Source organism: Canis lupus, chromosome 36 (genome assembly GCF_003254725.2).
Source record: "Canis lupus dingo isolate Sandy chromosome 36, ASM325472v2, whole genome shotgun sequence".
Taxonomy (NCBI): Eukaryota; Metazoa; Chordata; class Mammalia; order Carnivora; family Canidae; genus Canis; species Canis lupus.
In genome coordinates, this window is record NC_064278.1 from 2,073,011 (window position 1) to 2,079,840 (window position 6,830).

At 38.9% G+C, this 6,830-nt stretch overlaps 1 long non-coding RNA gene across 4 annotated transcripts in view; it reads right to left on the reverse strand.

Moving 5' to 3' along the window:
• LOC112674736 (uncharacterized) overlaps positions 1–6,518 on the reverse strand; it is a 40,674-nt gene extending 34,156 nt beyond the window's left edge. For all 4 annotated transcript variants that reach the window (XR_007408687.1, XR_007408688.1, XR_007408685.1 and 1 more), the window contains exon 1: positions 6,023–6,518. This is a non-coding gene — a long non-coding RNA (uncharacterized LOC112674736). The remainder of the gene's footprint in view (positions 1–6,022) is intronic.
• Positions 6,519–6,830: the final 312 nt, after the last annotated feature.

Consider the following 6,830-nt stretch of genomic DNA (forward strand, 5'->3'; position numbering starts at 1 on the left):
TCTCAAGTTACCACGTTGTCTGAAATCAAATGAAAGAGAGATACACCTTCATGGGGAGGTGAGGCAAGAACAGTGGGTATCTGTGGGAGCAAGAATCAGAAGAGCTTTTGTTTCAAGTAGGGAAAAGAATTCACCTAAAATCTCTAATGAATGGATAAATGATGAATGCGGGAGAGCATGAGATTACAGTCCTAGAATCCCTGGGAGCAGCAGACATAAGCGGAGTTCACATCCACTAGTGGGATCTTCTCTACTGACCTTCCGGGGTGCATAAGAAAAAGATTAGGGCAGGGCAAGAAGTTGGAAAAAAACTACCTTAAGAATTTCAGATCTGTGAGAGAGGAGAGGCTGAAGCCCCTTCAGGCCTCTTTCCTCTTAAGGAGCAAAGCTATTCAGCTACGCTGGTGAGGAACTAGCAGCAAACCTGGTCAGCCCCACGAAGTTGAGCCCCACGGAGTTGTTGAAGACCTGTGGTCCCTGGGGAAAAGTTAAGTAAAAATTCCTATTTTTTTTTTCTTTTTTGAAAAAACAGAATGAAATTGTCCTAAGTGTAAACTATTGGATGTCTTGTGTCACTGTGGCACAGGTCTACCTAAGACTGGTCTGAATTGGACCAGCAGAGACCCCACCCCCAAGCAGGAGGTTAGGTAGCAGAGTTACAAGCTAGGTTGGTCTCCTCAGAGAGGGGCAAGACCTGGGATAGAGATCGTCTCTGAGATGCAAGTACCCAGAAGAGGTCTCAGAGCTCTTAAAGGAGCAATACTGAGAAACATCCTCCAGCAAACAGTCCACACTCTAAGTGCATGATTATACCAGAGAAAGAGGAAGAGGATCTGTGGCTCATCTAAGAATTAAATTGACAAACAAGATTCACAGGAGAAAACAGCCTATTTTAATTACGTACCTATGGGAGTTCCACAAAAATTTGAGACTCAAAATCACCCACACCATTCCGATTTATACACCATTCTCAACTAAGGAAGAGATAGGGGTTTGGGCCTTCTGTGGTTGTGGTATTAAATACACTGGTAGGTGAGAGAAGGAAATGTTTGGTAAACAAAATGCTCTGGGGGATCCCTGGGTGGCTCAGCAGTTTAGCACCTGCCTTTGACCCAGGGTGTGATCCTGGGGTCCTGGGATTGAGTCCCACATGGGGTTCCCTGTGTGGAGCCTGCTTCTCCCTCTGCCTGTGTCTCTGCCTCTCTCTGGGTCTCTCATGAATAAATAAATAAAATCTTAAAAAAAAAAAAAAAAAAAAAAAAAGAAAACAAGAGTTGCTCTGTTACCCAGGTGAGTTTTTGGGTAAAAGTTATCTTCTCTGATAATAGCTCACTTCCTGGTACAGACCTCCTTAATAATGTAAATTTCTTCATATTGCTGATTTCCCCTTCAAATGAAGAAATTTATACTGCATTATACTGCATCACAAAAATTTTAAAGGAAGTTTTTTAGACATAAAGGACTACAGTGCCATGCAGAAACAAATCCATACAAAGAAATGAAGATTTCCTGATAGTTGGGAAAATTAAAGTATTTTATCTTATTGTTTATTTACCTAAAAGAGCTGGCCTTTTGTAAATGCACTAGGAATGTATTATACTTTCTATAGAACTGCAAAAAAATACTCAGTTACATTAAAACTGGCCTAAAAAGAAAGGAGAAAATAATCAAACAAACAAAAAAACAAGTAGGAAGTTGATAGATTTAGATCCAATCATAATAGTAAATTAGATGTAAATAAGCTAAGCAAACAGATTAAAAGAAAGAGATTGTTAGATTATTAGAAGAAGGGTAGATTAACAACATGCTGAGTTCAAGAAGTATATTTTAAATATGGAAATGTAGAGAGGTTAAAAATAAAGGCATGAAAAATACTTATTGTATAAACATTTATTAAAAAAAACTTGTAGTGATTGCGGATAGATAAAGCAGACTTTAAAATAGGACTTATTACTTAAAAATAAGATTTAGTATCTGGGATGAAGAGGGACATTCCATGACTACAAAAGGGATGAATTCACCAAGAAGGTGTAACAATCCTAAGTGTGAATGTACTGCCTCGCAAAACATCAAAACACATCAAAAAATGATAGAAATGGAGGGGGGGGATCTACAGAGAATTTCAAAATTATGTTTTGAGATATCGATACTTCTCTCTCAATAATAAATAGAAACAGTAGATAGAAAATCAGGAAAGACATAAAATAACCCCCCCCCCAAAAAAAAGACAAAACCAGTATAAATCAAATTGGCCTAATAGAGAATTAAAGAGAAACAGCAGGACAGGTGTTCTTTTCAGGACCATGTGAAACATTCACCAAGGTAGCTATATGCTAGGCAATAAAATAAACTTCAAGGAAATTAATATATATTGATATCATATAGATTCTATTTTTTAATGAAAAAGGAATTAGAGTATGGAGATGCCTGGGTGGTTCAGTCAGTTAAGCGTCTGACTGTTGATGTCAACTCAGGTCATGATCTCAGCATTGTGAGATTGAGCCCCACCTTGGGCTCTGTCCTGGATGTGGAGCCTGCTTAAGATTCTCTCTCTCTTTCTGCCTCTGTCCCTCTCCCCCACAAAATAAGAGAGTTAAAGAGAAAATCATTAACAGAAAGATAGTGGGAAAACCCTAAGTTATTTGGAAATTAAGCAACATATCTTTTTAATTAAAAAAAAATGGGTCAGAGATCAATTCACCAGAGAAAGTAGAAACATTTTTAATTGAATGAAAATTAAAATGCATTAAAAAATACATATTACTCAGCTATTAGAAATGACAAATACCCACCATTTGCTTCAACGTGGATGGAACTGGAGGGTATTATGCTGAGTGAAGTAAGCCAATCAGAGAAGGACAAACATTATGTGTTCTCATTCATTTGGGGAATATAAATAATAGTGAAAGGGAATATAAGGGAAGGGAGAAGAAATGTGTGGGAAATATCAGAAAGGGAGACAGAACGTAAAGACTGCTAACTCTGGGAAACGAACTAGGGGTGGTAGAAGGGGAGGAGGGCGGGGGGTGGGAATGAATGGGTGATGGGCACTGGGGGTTATTCTGTATGTTAGTAAATTGAACACCAATAAAAAATAAATTAAAAAAAAAAGGAAATAAAACTCTTAAGCTAGGAAAAATGCTCAACCTTACCAAAAATCAAAGCAATGCAAATTGAAACAATAAGATAACATTTTTTGTCTACTAAATTATGAAAACATTTTAATAACAATAAATAAAACATTCAATACCCCCCCCAAAAAAAAATACATATCAGGGCATCCAGGTGGCTCAGTCAGTTAAGTGTCTGCCTTCAGCTTGGGTTGTGATCTTGGGGTCCTGGGATTGAGCCCCACTTCAGGCTCTCTGCTTGGCAGAGAGTCTGCTTCTCCTACTCCCTCTGCCCTTCCTGCTCATGCATTCTCTCTCTCAAATGAATAAATAAAATTCTAAAAAAAAAAAAAAAAAAAAAAACTTCAAAATTTAAGGGAGGCAGCTAAAGCAGTGCTTAGCAGGAAAATTAATTAAATTGAACATTATAACTATGATATGAATATTATAGAACATATTATAATTTATTATAAAATAATAATTATATATGAAATATATTATTATATAATTAGTACAAATAAAAATAGAAACTATACAATGAATTACACAAGGAGGATTTCAAATCATCTCGATCTAACATTCCACCTTAAGAAACTAGAAACAAATACTAAATACAAAGCAAGCAGAAGAAAGGAAATAATTAACATATGATTATATATCAATAAAATTGAAAACAAAACTTCAACAGAAAATGCCAAGTCAAAAGCTAGTTCTTTGAAACGTTCAATAAAATTAATAGACTTCTAGCCAGCATTGACCAAGCACAGAGAGATTGACAGAGAACAAGTGACAGAGAGAAAATGTGTCAAAATTACCAATACTGGCAATTTAACCGGGACATCCTTACAGATCTAATAGACAATAAAAAGGCAGTAAGGGAATATTATAGATAACCTTAAGCTTATAAATTCAAGAATTTTAAGGGAATGGATAAAATCCTGAAAGTCTCCATCAAAACGTAACTACAGAAGAAATATATAACCTGAACTGTTCTGTTATTTGTGGATTTGAATTTGTAGCTAAGAGTCTTCCAACAGAGAAAATATCAGGACAACATGGCTCAACCGTTAATTTCTTCCAAACATTTAAGGAAGAAATAGTATCAATCTCTTGAAAAATAGAGAAGTGACTATTTACTACTTATTTTATGAGACCAGCATCACTTTGCTACGAAAAGCAAAGGCAAGAAGAAAATTGTAGACCATTATTTCTTAAGAACATACATACAAAGACACTTGACAATCTACCAGCAAATGAATCCAATAATATGTAAACAGAAAAAATATTTCATGATAAGTGGGGTTTATCCTGAAAATCCAAGGCCAGTTCAATGTCCATAAGCCAATCAATTGTAAGTCACAATATCCATAGCATATAACGGAAAATACTTATCTATACAAAGTGCATCTACAAAACAACTAGAGTTAACATTATATTTCATTATTCAAATACTGCTTTTTTTTTTTTTACCCTAAGACATGGAATAAAGAAAGGAAATCTTTTCTTACCACCGCTATTCAACATCATATTCGGGATTCTAACAATGGAATAGATAGGAAAAATGAATGAAATTCATATGGATTGGAAACAAGAAATAAATTGTCTTAATTTTTAGATTGATGGGACTTTCTAGAAAATTCCAGAGAATCTACAAAAAATTTAATGTAAATTAAGCAAAGTTATAGGATATAATGACAATATACAAAAATCAATTGCATTGCAATATATGAATAGGAAAAGAATGGGAAATTTAAGGAACTTTGGAAAAAGTACCATTTAAAATAGCATCAAAACCATGAAACACTTAAGTATAAATCTAAGATGTATGTCCAAGATCCATATCTGGAACACTGATTAAAAAATTAAATAAATGAAGAAACATTGTGGTTATAGATGAAAAGTCTCAATATTGTTAAGATGTCCATTCTGAAATTGATAGCAAAATACTAAAAGTTTTCTGAAGGCAAGAAAAATGTCTAATTGAATTGTGTCGCTTTGTAGATATAAGGTCTTCGGTAAACTTCTTTTTTTCCTTAAGATTTTATTTATTTATTTGAAAAACGGAGGGGGAGAGAGAGCAAGAAAGAAAGACCACATTGGGGGGTGTGGGGATGCCCAGAGGGAGAGCAGGGAGGCCCACCAGACGCTCCAGGTCTCTGGGTCACAACCTGAGCTGAAGGCCACAGTGGACTGAGCCTCCCAGGGGCCCCAAGGTCTTCAGTAAACTGCTTGAATTAATTTAGGGACCAGGAACATACTCAGTGCTAAGAAGACATTGACAATATTAGATCACTAATGTAGTGGATCTCATGATTAGGTTCCCCCTTTTTTAATAGAAATTTCTTTTTTTTAATGTGATGAAATGGTAAATGTGAGGGAAGCTACATGTAGGTTTAGTAATTTTTCTTATATTTATGATTAAATGTAATTATCAAATTGATGGAAAACAACATAATGAACAAGATACAGAACACAAATTGTAAATGACTGTAGAATTCAATTAGCATTTCTGAGATTTTAGACCTTTTTCCCAGTAAAGTCACATCATTAACATCTACAGCAATTTTCATGTCAAGCTGGAATGAGTTTTTCTTTTTTTCCAAATAGGATATTTTCTTTTATGTTTATGTTTTAAAAGTGGAAAGGGAGAATAAAAATAATCTAAAAAATGGATATTGATAAAGGCTATGAAGTGAAGAAAGTCAGGGCAACGGACGCCTGGGGGCTCAGCGGTTGAGCGTCTGCGGTCGGCCCAGGGCGTGACCCCGCGTCGGGCTCCCTGCATGGAGGCTGCTTCTCCCTCTGCCTGGGTCTCGGCCTCTCTTTCTGTCTCTCATGAATAAATAAGTAAAATCTTAAAAAAAAAAAAAAAAAAAAAAAAGCAAGGCAAGAGTGAAATAATGCAAGTCTACCTGAGGCCCTGTTCTGGCAGCCTTCTGTGAGGACGTCACACCGCGAGCAGGCCCGACGCACAGGAGGGCCCCCGTGCAGAAAGTAACCGGAAGTCGGGGGGAGCGCCGGGGCCGCGCCGGCAGGAACTTGCGGACCGTCGTGCGCCTGACGAGAGGCCCGGGGTGTTGGGGCGTCCGCGCCGCTCCGCGGGCTCTTGCGTGACGTGACGTCCGACGGGGGCCGAGCGCCGCGCCGCTGACGCTCTGGCCCGGGCCAGCACGAAGTCGGGCCTAAAGTCTTTCCAGTCGCCTCCCAACGAATTTCCTTAGTTGCGCCGTGAGCCCTCGAGGTTAACCCCCAGCACAGAAAACCGGCGACCCTCACGAACGTGACGAAGTGTCCCGCTTCGCTTCAGTCAACTACAGGCCTTCGTCGCCCCCGGCCTGCCGCCCTCACGGCCTGCTCCGCCCTCAGCCGGGGCTGACTCTCCCCGAAACCGACGCTCGCTCGCCCCGTGCGCGGCCCCGCGACGGCCCGTCCCCGACCCCGTGCGTTCTTCCGTTTCCTTCCCTGTTGCGTAACACGATCCAGGCGAGTCATGACTTTCTTCTAGCTGCACCTCCTCCAGAACTGCTCACTGAACTCCGGTGTGTGCGAGGCCCTGGGCTTTTACTGGTAACGGGGAGAAAAGCCTAAGAATGTTGCCCGGCTCCTCGCACGGGGCCCTACGTAGAGTGTGACCTGAATTTAGCACGATTCTATGGACGTCTTGGTTAAGAGGAAAAAATGTTCGGAACTAAAAAAGGAAAATCAAAATAAAAGTCCCCC